Here is a 15,926-nt window from a genome sequence, read left to right on the forward strand (position 1 = left end):
TAAGGAATGGCTTTCCATTCATTCCAATGGGCCTAAAGGCCCATAGGAATGAATGGTGAGTCATTCCTTATTTGCGATTAGCAATTAGCTAATCGCAAATGTGCCGCAATTTCAAGGGTGCCGGGGTGTCCAAAGGACGCCCTGTTGCACCCCTGAAATGGAAATGTACACTGGTGTTGGCAACACACATGTCCAAAGGACATGTGTGTGTGTAGCATACAACTTAGAAAAATCTACTGCTTCCTTATTAGCGATTAGCTAATTGCTTTAGCTAATTGCTAATCGCAAATAAGGAATGGCTTTCCCATTCATTCCCATGGGCCTAAAGGCCCATAGGAATGAATGGTGAGTCATTCCTTATTTGCGATTAGCAATTAGCTAATCGCAAATGTGCTGCAATTTCAAGGGTGCCAGGGTGTCCAAAGGACGCCCAGTTGCACCCTTGAAATGGCAATGTACACTGGTGTTGCGCACACACATGTCCAAAGGACATGTGTGTGTGTAACATACAACTTAGAAAAATGCACTAAAGTGCATTGTTCTAAGTTTTTGCTATTTACCACGTAGTTAGACTTCGCGGTAAATAGCGGCCCCAGATTGCGAATTCGCAATTTTATAATGGTTCATGAATTGCATTTAAGGAATCTCAAATTGAGATTCCTTAAATGCAATTAATCGCAATTTAGCGATTTCTAGATTTGCGATTTTTGCATTAGGGATGATGAATCCCAAATGCAAAAATAGCGCTTGCAAAGGGCCAGATTCTCAGAATCTGGCCCTTTGCGAGCCGATTTCGGCTTCATGAATCTGGCTGTATGTTCGTAAAAATGTGGTATGTTCCAAAACAGAATTACATTTGAGGTTCAGCACAGAAAACACCAAGTCTGCATGTAATACCTCATTTACCAGAGGAAACTTGGGACAGGAGGTATGTACTGTGCCTGATAAATACAACACCATGGAGTATCATTATTTAGTAGGTGCAATTTTTCACCCTTTCCTGGCTCCTTTGGCATCAGGGTTGAGGAGTTATGGCCTATGAATTCTGATTCATCCAAGTGTGAATGGTGGCAAATGAATGTCCTTCTCTGATAAGGCTGCTATCTTCAATCCTACCTGGGTGTCATCATTTCCAGTTTCAGGATTTTGAATAGGTGCATCACAATGCTGGGATTGCACAGTACCTGGTGCACACACACTTAAAACCTTTTCAATGAGTTTGGCACCTGTGTGCCTTCTAGGGCAGAATTGTAGGCTGTGTCTGGGCTCCTCCAGATAGTGATGACGTACTAAGTAAACAATATTTCTCTATGTGAAAAAACAAAGAAACAACACAAACAACAGGTCTCAGAAAGACAGCAGCAGGACTTTCCCAGTGCTGACAAAAATTGTCATCTAAATCAGAATGGTGTCAGAACTCGAATATTCACTCACTCATCCATGTATACATTCTTCACCGTGAGTTAAGCATCCCCTCCAGAGAACTGTCAGCAACCTACGTCAATCATGACTAAAGTTTACATGTTTACTGAGTGATGAAACTTTGTACTATTGTGCCCTGCTGAATCTATTCTCCCCGGAGTGGAAGATTGCACTTGCTGCCTTCTGAGAAGCTGGCTTTGCCCTGGAATCCTGCACCTGTTCTGTGAGGAAACAAACCTTGTACTACTGCTGTCCATTTTGTGCCTTTCTTGTGGTGGAGTGATCTTGTGCTGCGGCTACCACCCTTGCAGTACCTGCTTTTGAAGGAGAGAAGTTTGCACTGCTTCTCCTCAGCGTGCTTTCTATGAAGAAGGCCTGTTTCCACCGCTGTTCTATGTTAGAAAAAAACAAAGTATATATTGAATGCACTTGCATGACACGGCCTATCAACCAAGGACTGTTTCACTGTATTTCATGTGAGATACCGAGGCCTATAGTCCTGGGGAAAGTGCCAGACAGTGATAATACCAACATTCAAATGCCAAAACATGTAGACCAAAAAGAGGAGCAGGTCTCATTCCTAGGATCTCCTGTTTTTAATCTTATGGCAGGTAGACCCCACAAAAAAAAGAAATAACATTTTTATTTCACCCGCACACGTTTTTAGGTCGAGTTTACTCGAACCTATTACTGTCAATCCAAAAAATTCCTAAGAGGCGGATTTCAAACAGTTCATGAGAAAAGAATCACGTGACAAGCTCCTCATGCACGAGCTTGCACAGAGCCTTCCCCCTGCCAGCAGCATTTCTCCTGCACTCTGCCCACCCCCCTCCCTCTCCATATGGTGCGCTCTGCCTCAGGCCAGCATCTCTCCTCCCATAATTATTCACTCTCGTCACCCTTCCTCCCAGTCCCCACAAGCAGGCAGCAGCTTCAAAGGGATCTGCTTCCCCACCCACTGCTTCACACTTCACGGCCTGGCGGCCGTGACTCGCATTTCTCCTTCCCCCTCTCCCTCTGTGATCTCTCGCTGCTTCTCACCTCAAATCTCCCCCCCCACCCCTGTGCAGCCGGTCCCTCTTCACCCCTTCAACCTCAGTCTATTTCTAGTCAGGGTCTTTGAACACTCTCCCGTCCCTCTGATCCCACCTCACACTCTACTTTGCGACCAGCTTACCTGCACACGCACAAGCACGCGTGCACAGCACTTTTTTCGTGAGCGTGCGCACAACTCGCATTTTTTTTTACAATTATTTTTTTTCGCACCCCGGCCGGCAGCCAATGCTTGTTAAATGCGCCATCAACATGTGAAAAGCACGCGCTTAATATGGAGCTTCCTCTTCCATGGCACGAGTTGCACTCCTCTGCAGCTGTCGCGCCCGGGGCATCAGGCCGTTTATGCGCTAGCAGAGGTGAATATTGCTGAATATGGATGCACCCGTGAGTGTGCCTGGTATCCGCAGTGTCCCGGGACCGCTGCTGTGAAGCCGATGGTTGCCAGGTCTGATTCCAATCTGTCCCTTCCTCTTAGCTTGTCTATCAGTAACTTGGCCCACGAGCTCGAGTGATTGGCAGTCAATATTAGTCTTGACCTGCAAGGCCGTGTGAAGGCAGGCGGTCTATTTTAGCTTCTGCCGCTCACAATTTCCTCGCCCAGGAGTGTACTGTCAATGTTTGCATTCCTTCCCATCGAACACCACAGATGACCATTAAAGCATTGAGCTAGACGGCAGTCGTTCGTTCCAATTATGTGTCACTCTTAAGGCTGAGGCGCAATTTGTTCCGAACCTGTCTTGTTTCCTTTACGTTTGGTCTATGTTTCTTTAATTCTCAATTGGATTATTCTTATGGTGGGATTCAGCATGGCTTTTATTGTTTATATGGGGTTAAAGTATATATATTTCAGCACGGACATTCCGGGCTCTGTTCCTTTCCATTGCTTTGGTGCCTTCTTTTCCTCCGCCCGCCCTACCTCCCTCCCGTTGTCCTTTTTTCCTTGCCTTTCACTCCCCCCCACCCCCTCTGTCCCTGCGCGTTGTCCGTGCCTTTCACTTCCCCATCCCTCCCGTTTCCGTAATGCCCCACACCCTCCAATTCAAACACATACAGAATCACAGGAAAGATTAACACCACTCCAGACTTATTGTTTTTCTCTACTTGTTTGCTAAATGTGATCCTTCCATTGATTTGCTAAATTTAATCTTCTTCTTGCTTTTCTTTCTTTTTGTTTACCATCTTTCTGTTTCTACAAACTACGTGTCACTTGTTGCACTATTATCTCATCTGCTGGGGAGAAATATGAACTCTTACGTTCAGCGCTATCTGCTCCTTCTGATGTTTTTATTTATATTTCTTGGACTTCTGTGATTAATCTGCTTCTGTATTCTGAAAGTGTTGCTGCCTCCCTTGATAGCACAAGTCATCTGTTCCTAACTGATGGACTAATACCTTTTGTATGCTTCCTATGCTTTCTCTTCTCTGCTTTTCAAATGCAGCTGGCATGCTCCAGGTGTCTGCTGTCAGACTGAAGCCAACCCATTCCATTTACCCGTCTCAGTTGACACTTCACTTAGAACCTGCGTCAAAAAGATGGTTTTCCATCAGTAGCTGTGACCTACTTGTGGAAAGTTGGAGGCAATTATTAAAGTGTTCCCTTTTTGAAGACAAAACATGTTAATTGGGCCCCTTCTACTACAGTCTTACGACTATGATTTATTTTACTGCAACAATTTCCATAACATCAACATAACCTGAAAATAGATTGTATTGTAATTGCATTTCTATAGCTATTGCTAGCCCTAATGAGTCATTGAAGTGATTGTTGTATAGAAAGCACACATCTATCTATCTATCTATCTATCTGTCTGTCTGTCTGTCTGTCTATCTATCTATCTATTTATCTATCTATCTATCTATCTATCTATCTATCTATCTATCTATCTATCTATCACCCTCAACCTATCTATCTATCTATCTATCTATCTATCTATCTATCTATCTATCTATCTATCTATCTATCTATCTATCTATCTATCTATCTATCTATCTATCTATCTATCTATCTATCTATCTATCTATCGCCCTCTATCTATCTATCTATCTATCTATCTATCTATCTATCTATCTATCTATCTATCTATCTATCTACCTATCTATTTCCCTCAACCTATCTATCTATCTATCTATCTATCTATCTATCGCCCTCAACCTATCTATCTATTTATCTATCTATCTATCTATCTATCTATCTATCTATCTATCTATCTATCTATCTATCTATCTATCTATCTATCTATCTATCTATCTATCTATCTATCTATCGGCCTCACTCTATCTATCTATCTATCTATCTATCTATCTATCTATCTATCTATCTATCTATCTATCTATCTATCTATCTATCTATCTATCTATCTATCTATCTATCGCCGTCACTCTATCTATTGCCCTCACTCTATCTATCTATCTATCTATCTATCTATCTATCTATCTATCTATCTATCTATCTATCTATCTATCTATCTATCTATCTATCTATCTATCTATCTATCGCCCTCACTCTATCTATCTATCGCCCTCACTCTTATCTATCGCACTTACTCTTATCTATCGCCCTCACTCTTATCTATCGCCCTCACTCTTATCTATTGCCCTCACTCTATCTATCTATCGCCCTCACTCTTATCTATCGCCCTCACTCTTATCTATCGCCCTCACTCTTATCTATCGCCCTCACTCTATCTGTCTATCTATCGCCCTCACTCTATCTGTCTATCTATCGCCCTCACTCTATCTGTCTATCTATCGCACTCACTCTATCTATCGCCATCACTCTATCTATCTGTCTATCTATCGCCCTCACTCTATCTATCGCCCTCTATCTATCTATCTATCTGTCGCCCTCCCTCTATCTATCGCCCTCACTCTATCTATCTGTCGCACTCACTCTATTGCATCACCACAGCATCACTCAGCACCACCACAGCATCACTCAGGGGCACCACAACATCACTATGCGCTACCACAGCATCACTGAACGCCACAGCATCACTCGTCGCAACCACAGCATCACTCAGCACCACCACCGCATCACTCAGCACTACCACAGCATCCCTCAGCACCACCACAGCACCACTCAGCACCACCACAGCACCACTCAGCACCACCACAGCACCACTCAGCACCACCACAGCACCACTCAGCTCCACCACAGCATCACTCAGCGCAACCACAGCATCACTCAGCGCAACCACAGCATCACTTAGCGCAACCACAGCATCACTCAGCACCACCACAGCATCACTGGTTCAAATATGTTCTCTCAATATTTCAAGCTTTATTACAAATGTCACAAAAAGATGTTAATATTTCACTTCTGTTCTTGGATTTTCGTCACTGAACCTAATCTTCACAAAAGTTATTTACAAAAGTTTAAGCTATTGCCATTATAAATTACAATCACTTATTTAAGTATTAATTATTTAAAAAAATTAAAAGCCATTGTTATTTGTAATATCAATACATCTAAGTCACGTAAATACAAAACATGTTGCATTACAAATGCTATAGGTGTCACATTTGCGAAAGTTATAACTATTGACATTGTAAATGACAAAGCTATTAATTTAGCTATTTTCAAAAACAACACATAAATAAAAAAATTGTCATTTACAAAACCAATAGCTCAAACTTTCCTAATACGAGACCTATTGCATTGCAAATGCTTGTTAATATAGTCTCAAAATTTAACTTAGGGAGAATATACATGGGACATAACCTCATCTAAAATTGGGAACCCACAACTGGAAAACTGAGCAATCATTCAGCGCCAGAGAGGTGAGGGTTCATCCTTCTCAATGAGTAATCATACATGTCTGGGAATCTCAAAAGAGGCTTGGATGTTTATTCCAAGAGATTTGTACTTATTTTATTTTATATCTGTTTGTAGAGAGCATACAATAGCTCTTTAATTCCTCTCAATCCCTCTTTAGTGTGTTAGTTACCTGTATTATACCTATCTCAGTGCTTAATTTGTAAAGGAATGAGTGCTGCTGCCCAAAGCTCTGCTCAGAATCTACGGTCGGTGTTAAATGTTGGTCCAGTAAATGCTAAGGCTGTGTAACCTTGAATCCACCTCATGCCTCATTAATATTCTACTAGACACTCTCTTCCTCTTTATCTCACTCTTGCAGGTTCCCGCTGTCTCCATTTGTGACAGTTTTCTGTCTTTTTCTTCCTCCTTCTTTCCTCTTTCGGTGTTTACCTGCTCCTGCACTCTGTAAATGTCTGATGAGAAACGATGAATGCTGGTGGGCCCCACTGGCAACTAACAGCTCAAATTAAGCACTGCTTCTATATATGGGGGAACCATGTGATGTTCCTCCTATTACTGCCACTTGTCCTATACTATTCTTTGCATTAGAGAACGTTGTGCTGCTGCTGGACGTGTTGTACCTTCGCTGTAAAGCTCAATATAAACTTTCAAATATACAAAAGACGCAATTACTTGGATTGCGAATGTTTGTTTTAATACATGATGTGAATGAAAGTAAAGCCTCACAAAATTTGCAAGCAGAATTGGTTTTAAGTGTGAAACATTGGGGCATATTATCAAGGGGGTTTATCTCCGCTTTTTTGGCTTTAAAAGCCAAGAAAGCGGAGATAAAATTATCTCCCTATTACCTAGCTGTCGCTAACACCAGTTAGCGACAGCTAGTAGGAGATAGCGACCATCTTGGGCCCCACTTTGCATGTCAGAGAAATTTATCACTAATGACATGCAAAGTGGGCGTGCCAAGATGTTAGCGACTTGAAACAGTCGCTAACATCGCTATCTCCTATTACCAACTTTTGGAGATATTCGCGCTAAGCGTGAATATCTCCAAAAGCTAACACCTGCCCTGAGCAGTTCTTAGCCATGTTATCCAATGGGAAGTGGATAACATGGCTAAGAGCATTAGCTCGGTAATGCATGAATATCGTTGACTTTTCAGCGATATTCATACATTGCAGACGATTTTTATCGCATTTGCGATAAACCTTGGTAATACCAAGGTTTATGTGCGATAAAAATCGCCGCAGGTCGGCGATAAATTTTTGTCTCTAACCAAGCAATAGCGATAATTATCGCTATTGCTTGGTAATATGCCCCATTGTTTTAGATGGACCACACAGCGTAACATTTTAAAATACAGCAGACAAGTGGCTACATTTAATTACACCTACTGCCAAATCTTGTAATTCAGCCAAAAGCACAATGCATGCTGGGGTTTTTAGTCTATAATGACAGTATTAAAAACAAAACTACAAGCTCCAACAATGCAACATACTGAAAAGCCAAGAATGGCTGATGATATCGGAGACCATACTGTAATTTGTCAGACTTAAATAAAAGGTGCTGCATGACTTTCTACCTTTTATTTCAAAGCTACTAGACAAAACTAGCTGTGTTTTTCCAAAGACCTATTGTTAGCTTAAAAATAACTTACAGTGGGTTTAAAGCATTAGTATTTTACCAGTGGTGTGGCTCACTGGTTAGAGGCGGCAGACCCGGAAGCAGAGAACGGCCTGGGACCAGGGTTCGATTCCCGACGCGGCAGGGTCGTGGACCAGGGTCAACGGACTCGATAATTCTCGCCTCGGTGCCTACTCTAACCACGGATCACACTCAGCAACTCTGGGCATTAAGCTTGCCTCATCTCTTCAACGGCCCCCCACAGACGCCGGGGATGCCTGGTTTCACCTTGGAGATACTCAGAAGGGACCATCTCACAGGGAAAGCCAGGACGGGTTCCCCAGCGGTCTTCAGCGCCAGGACACCCCGAGATGGGGTAACAGTGCGCTTTACAAGTATCATCATTACATTACATTACATTTACCCTTTGTGCCAAGAATGAACTCTAGCGTGCCAGTGCTAGTATTTTGTCACAGGTGTCTGTCATGCTCAGAAGGGCTTCAATATGCCAGCACTGGGGATCCCGATAAGACAATAATTACCTTCAGTATGCCAGAGCCAATGAAAAACTCACAAGCATCACATCACATTCTCACTCACATTCACTCACACACATATATTTTCTCACTCATTCTGTCTTGCGCCCCCTTACACTCATTCTTATTCATTCTCATTGACTAATGCATTCACTCCTAATCTCCCTCATTCCCACTCACTCAAACTTTCTGACACTCATGGCCAGGTTTACTAACGCTTTGCACCAAATTTGCATGACTTTAGTGACACGAACCCAGCACAAAGTCTTAGGGTGGGATTTGCTATTCAAAGCAAATCAGGATTTGCATTACATATTGTCCCAAAATAACACCAAATTGCATGTGCTAATTTACAAATTTGCATTAATTTGCACCACGGGATACTCCATGAGTGGTGCATGGGTTTTCCCGAGCAATTACCCGAAGGTTTAGATGCACATATTGATAGGCAGAGAATTTGTGCCAAAAAATGACACTTTCTCAAGGCTAGGGTAATAGGGAGATATGTTTTCCTTTTTCCTCATTTTTGCAACATTCCTATTTGTGCTGCATTGTACAGCACCCATACAAAGTGGGAAAAGCCTTAAAATATACTTTAGTACTAGCCCCTTTCCAGTACAAACCTATGCTTCAGATAAAGCACACACTCTTGAACTATAAAGCAAGGGTGTGTGTTGGAGCATGACTGCCAAAGGTGTGCCAACACAAGGGGAGAGAGAAAATACACTGTATCTTAGTAAATATGGCTCATATTTCCTCTCTCCCTTTGATGCAAAGCAGCCCCATGTTATAATACACTAATAGTGATTCATAGAATATTATTCATTAGTTCTACAATGAATAACAGGTAGAAAATAAGGAATGCAGAGCCACTCCTGTGTTCCGGACACTCATTTTCCCAGCAGAAGTTGTAAAGGCAGTGCCAGGGGTCACAAGGGGCAAGCCTGGGGGTCTCAGCTGCGACCCGTAAATGGCGTCCATGTACACGAGTATATGTGGTTTCCACTTATCTCCCTCGTGTACCTCTCTCCATCCACCCACTTTGCATTGGTCTCTCTCATCTGTGTACTTTTCTCCTTCCTTCCTGAGCTTGTTTTGTTTCTTTTTGCTTAAGCACTCCATGAGAGCATGTGTTTTCTATCTGTCTACCTTGCAGTGGCAGCTGTTGACATTTGAAAGTGGTGGGGTGTAAAAGATTGGTATGACTTTTATGTAGTGAGCAATGCAAGCAAGCTTAATGGACAAACGTGGGGTTCGGCTGGGTTCTCCTCCAGAGATAACATTTTAAAAAGTTTGGTAAATGGTGCAGTTTGAAAGCAAATTAATTTAGTGATAATGCAAAACTTATAAAGCCGTGGGAATGTATAATGTTGACATATTTAGCACATTATAAAGTGCCCTATATATGACTGCATAAATATGTTCAACAGTTACTGCAATGTTCAAATTGTGCAGATGCGGCAACTTCAGCCTTTCAAAGTCCATGCTTGCCCAGTGTTGTGCACTACATGCAGCATCAACTTTGGAAGAAAATCCTCTAACCAGGCTTTGGGAAAATCCCACAGCTGCTGACTGCACTTAGTCATATAGAAATATGTGAAGACAGTCTTTAAGTGGGATGAAAAATGTGGGGGCTCTCTAAAAGGGAACATGTAAAATAGATTTCTGTGATTCCCATAGTGTGCTACCCAACCGGCATTTTGCTTTCTCTCTGAGATGTAATTGCATCCAAATATATAACACAACAACTGACCTACACGTAAAATCTGTCAATATGATTGGGTTTGTCAATGGTTGTTGGCTGTTTAAGATAAACGAGTAACAACAAGGATTTGCTATAAATAATTAACCTTGAAAAGGTTTTAATTTTGGCCTGTGAAAGGAGTTTTGGCCTTCTTTGATGTGCTCTTTATGTTAAATATGTATGCTCATTTTCTCTGCACATCTTATCCATCTGCATATCTTCAACCTCCTCTCTTTCCTTATCTGCACCCTTTTTTCACTCTTCCTCTGATGCACTTCCTCGCATCTCGCTCTCTTCACCACTTCCAAACATACGCTGCACTCACTCACATTTAAGAAATGTATTTCCTTTTGTCCTGTAAATATTTTCACGCACATTCCCACTGAATTGCAATTGCCCTGGAATACATGCCCATTGTTCTGTGTGCTTTGCAGAAAGGTCAACCCACTGACAGGCACTTTGCTTTGGCTTCAGCATCAAAGCTCTCAATCAAAGCCACTCATAAACACCTAGCAGGGCTCAGAGTATGCATAGAATAAAATACAGAAGCACAACATGGTTAAATAGCTAACTCTTGAGGAAGGCAAGATTAAGTTGAACATAAATCGCTGACATGCTTTGCCTTAATGTTTTTAACAGTCATTGTTCGTAAATCAATCTAGGCTTTTGGCATTAATGTTCAGGGTATGAAGATATGGCCAGTTGTAATGTCATACAGCTCATAACTTTCCACTGTAAGCACATATCTCATGCATTGCACTTGACTCCAATATTTGGATCAACTTCACAAGGGAACAAGAACCCTGGCCTGCTCATCTATTGGGTCAATTTTGCGGGGGGACAAATACAGCAGTTCCACTTCTAATGGGGCAAGCAATGTGCAGCCAGGACCTGGGGTGTCACAGTGGGGGAGGTTAGGTTAGCGAGGGGTCTCAGCACAATATACATAACAGAAGATTAGCAACACCTACCATTACCGAGAACAAGGCGCCAAAACACATCTGCTTGCATCCACTCCTACGTGTGATGAAAGGGTACGGGTGGGATCTATGCCTGTGAATGACAGACTGCTGTTGTCACGCAAGGACGGAGACTCCAATGCCTGAATCTATGATGCTGAAAGCGTCACTGGCCTATAATGGATAATACCCAATACTACAATGGCAATGAAGGGCGCTAGAACAGTAAGCCCTGCGCTGTGTGTCACAATTCAGAAAGTTGATTTACTGCCTGGCTACCGTCTCCTGCCTTAGAGCGAGGCGGGCAGGCAGCCTGGAACAGGCAGCCCAGACTTAAATACATCGATTTGTTTACAGATGCAGTTGTATCTCTTAATAAATCAATTTCATATTTGTACAGGAATGTGTAGGAATTTCAGAGGGGACTGGCCCCAGGGCCCTAATGGAGAAACCGCCCCTGCTCCCTCGTGTGCTTCCCCTCCCCTTCTTGCTCAATGTTGCTCTCTTTCCTCCATATTCTTCTCCCTGCACTGCTATTTCTCATCCATGTGCTTCTCTCTCCACCCGCAATCCGTATTGCTCTCCCCCCATTTGTGCTTCTATGGTATTCTGTCCGTCTTGTTCTTCTTCTCCCTGCCCCCCTACCCTCCATGTGCTGCTTTTCCCCTCACTCACTCCTCCATTACACCCAAGTCAAACCAACATCCGGCGTCCTTTTAAAAAAATAAATCAGCTCCTTCACACTAACATATCTTTTATTTTTTGCTTACTGATCATAGTGCCATCTGCTATTTTGGATCAGTGAATAAAAAATAAAGCAAATCGCGCCTGTGTCATTCCACTGGTGGTAATTCGTTCTGATGCATGCACACATCAGTGGAATGATCCTACTGCCATCATGCTTTTCAAGTATTTTTATTTGACCATACTGCACAGTGTGCCATTGTTTTACAGCACTGTCAAAATAAATTGGCAAAGCCCATAGGTCTAAAAGACTTTCACAATACTTGTTTCATGCAGGCAATTGCTGTTTAAAGAGCCTAGTAGTTGAGGTATGGATAAGATAGCCTTTCAAATGACGATGTAACACCTCACTGCTAATGGGTAATATTAACATACCTTGGAAAAACAAACTGCCATGCTACTATGATTCTATTTACCAGTCATCCCAAGCAGTGTCTCAAGAGAGACTGGGAAAGGAAAAACAATGTGCAAGCACCCACCCCTCTTCCTGGGACCCTGCTTGGCCTAGAGGTTTGTGTAAGTAAGTAAGTAAGTAAATTTTTATTTGCACAGTTAATTAAAACCAATGCAATATGATGCAAAATAAGAATTGAAATAAAACACAATATACAATCACATATATTTTAAAACCGTCATGGTGTTGACGTTACTGACCTAGAGGTTTGTGAGATTTAAGTGGAGGGCCTGCAACAGCACTGTCAAGGCAGTAGCCGGCAAATTAAAATACCCCCACTTTGATCTATACCTCAAATGCCATTGGGTGAGCGAAGCGAGTAAGCCCTACCGACTCTAGATGAGGTCCTTTATCACCTTCGTCTTGAGTCACGGTGGAACTGTGATCATGACGAGCTGGTCTCGTCATAACGGCTCCGCGCCGCCCACGCGCGATTAATTCCCCGCCTGTGCGGTTGAATTAATCAGTGGGCGGGGTTGTGTCGAGACCAGCTCGTCATGAGCACAGCTCCACCGTGACTCATGACGAGCACCGCGGTCACCCCCTCCTCAATTTTACCCCCACAGCGAAGGGGTTATTAACCCCCCAATCATCTTTAAACTTTTCATGTATACATCCATCTATCCATCTTTTCATACATTCATCCATCATTTCAGCATTCCAACCATCAACCCTTTAATTATTAATTTTCCATCCAGCCATCCTTAAGCTCAAACTTCCAAACATTCACACATCATTTTACCCATTCATTCATCCATACATTCTTCTTCATCCATCTACCAATTTACTTTACTTTTATCAATCCAGCAATACATCATTTCACCATGCGACCATTCATCCAGACTTTTATCATTCCAGCCTCTTTCTTTCTCTCCCTCATGCAAATATTGTTTTATCTTCACTTCTATCAGTTCATTCGCCCTTGCATCCATCCTTTCATCCTTTTTACCCTTCCTTCTCAGCATAGTTTCTTCCTTATTTTCATATGCCCTTCAATTGAATCTTCCTTCCAGCCCTCTGTCTCTTTCTCTTTCTTTCCCCTTGTTTTCCTCTTTATTTCTCTGCTGCAATTAACTTTCCTTGCTTGACCTCTGTGATCAGTGTCCCAAATTTTTAAGAGCTTTTGTCTGTAGAGCTGTAGACAGGAAAGTCTCATAAATAACTGTAAGTGTCAACATCAACCCCGCTTAAGCTGCAAAAGCAGGTGTGGGGGGGGGGGGGGGGGGGGGGCTTCACTCGCCACTGAGCACTTTGATTGGTCCTGCATTGAGCAGGTGCAGTGCAGACCTGCTAGTGGCCACCTTACTTATCAAAGGGGTTCCATTGGTCATGAGTATAGGGTGGGGATGGTGCACATCGGTGTTAGGCAAGGTGTGAGATCAACAAAACACCAGTGCTGCCTGAACTGACGTTAACACACCTGTCACTCGAGAATGAAGGCAAGAAAATGCGAGCCAACTCTCAGGTGCGGCCAGCACAGGTAAGAGCGCTGGGGTAGGGCAGGGCGGGAAGTCGACAGATGATGGGATAGGTAAAATAAAATAAAAAAGAAATAAAACCACTTACCTTGCTCTCGCCGCATCGCCGAGTGAGCAATGCGGCGAGTGCACGGTAAGTGGGTTTATTTCTTACCTGTGCCTGCTGCGTCTGGATATTAGTAAGAAAAAAGCAGGCTTTATGAACCTTGTCATACCCTTTGAATGAATGATCTGATTTTGCAAGTGCTACCCATGGCAAGGTCAAGTACACAATACAGCGCAGGGTCACCTTTTATCAAATGCTCAGCAATTCCTAGAAACCTGAATAAACTGTGCTATTTAAGTAACTATTTTCTCTTGTTTAAAAAAACAGAAGCAAACTGTGCACCACTTAATAATCATTAACACAAAAGTTATAAGGACTGTATCCGAGATTGTTCTTCAAATCTTCCTTTATTTATTCTTAGTTAATTTAAACATATCAAGTTGAGTAAAACAGCCTGTTCAACTCAACTTGATATGTTTAAATTAACAAAGAATAAATAAAGGAAGATTTGAAGAACAACCTCGGATACAGTTCTTATACCTTTTGTGTTAATGATTATTAAGAGGTGCACCGTTTGCTTCTGTGTTTGTTAAACCTTGTTAAATCCAGTAGTGGACTGCACTGTGACAGTGGGGGCGTATACCGTGTGCACACGCCATTTGGGTATTTCCCATTGCTTATCTTAAAATAGGGGATAGCAGGTTAGGTGCTAGGTTCTTGTAGGGTTATTTAAACAAAACAAGTTAACCCAGGGTGCAATAAGCTAAGGACCTTGGGTAGATACTTATATTTAAGAACAATGGTCCTTAGACAAGAAAAAGAATATTGAGAGAATAAATATAGACTAAATAGAACTATATTGTTATGAAATGTCCAGCTGGACAGTTTAATATCTTGATAAAAATAAGAATCACAAAAAAATAAGACACAGAGTGTGATGGACGTGGGACACCAGTCGATGTCCGACTAACACATTAGAGGGACACAAACAGGGGAGAAAAAATAGTAGGCAAAAACAGGTCATCTGAGTATCATAAATCATAAACAGATAATCTACAGTATACACATATGCATGAACAATTTATATCAAATATGCATTTAGTGCATTTAGGTCGACGACGTTTCGAACCATACATAATACTGGTTCATCCTCAGGACAGAAAATGATTACCTAAAGAAATCACAATTTCAGTAAACCCACAAGGGGATTGAGGTGTAATGGATTGAGGTTCAGCGCGATATGCTGAATGAAGGAAATTGTGGGTTTACTCCTACGTCCATCACACTCTGTGTCTTATATTTTTGTGATTATTATTTTTATCAAGATATTAAACTGTCCGGCTGGACATTTCATAACAATATAGTTCTATTTAGTCTATATTTATTCTCTCAATATTCTTTTTCTTGTCTAAGGACCATTGTTCTTAAATATAAGGTTCTTGTAGGGTACCACTGTCAATGATTGTATGGTCTAACTATTTTCTCTTATCGCTGAAAAAAATGTTTGTGGAAAAAATAGGATTATAATAGCAAACAAAGCGATACTCACTGCTAGCAGCACAGCTCTTTTCACTGATCTGAGTTTTTCTCCCTCACCCGTTTCCTACTGGACAGGAAGGTCACTGACAGCCTTGGGGAGTGGCTTCTCTGGGTACTTACATAATGGGACCACTCACAAGGTAGTGAGTACAGGGATCCCTCTCTAGGAAGGTTTATCTGTAGCACTCCTATCACTGTGTGCACAGAAACCTCTTGACCTGTGCAGATGAGAGTGCAATTGTGCAGAAGGTTGTCAGCAGCTAGGCATTCTTCCCCAAGACATTTCAGCAGCTTTTACAGGTAACAGTGACAAGTACTGAGAGATGTCTGGAGAGGAGTTGAATCTATAGCACAGTGGAGTTCAATTCAGTACAAAAAATGCATCAGGACCCTGCCTCAAACCACTTCCACAGCACTGATTTCCAAAGCCTCGTGCAAAATGATGTTTTGCTAGTCGGTCGTTCCCTTCCTCTGACTAACAAGCCTAGTTGTTGCATTCTAGCCCTCAGTAGTCACTGTTTATTGAGGTGCAGTAAGCAGCTGGTACTCG

General features: G+C 42.2%; 1 protein-coding gene across 1 annotated transcript in view; it reads left to right on the top strand.

Moving 5' to 3' along the window:
- The window catches only part of CACNA1G (calcium voltage-gated channel subunit alpha1 G), a 787,437-nt gene that overhangs the window by 128,263 nt on the left and 643,248 nt on the right, over positions 1-15,926 (top strand). The window lies entirely within an intron of this gene.

This window comes from Lissotriton vulgaris, chromosome 7 (genome assembly GCF_964263255.1).
Source record: "Lissotriton vulgaris chromosome 7, aLisVul1.2, whole genome shotgun sequence".
NCBI lineage: Eukaryota > Metazoa > Chordata > Amphibia > Caudata > Salamandridae > Lissotriton > Lissotriton vulgaris.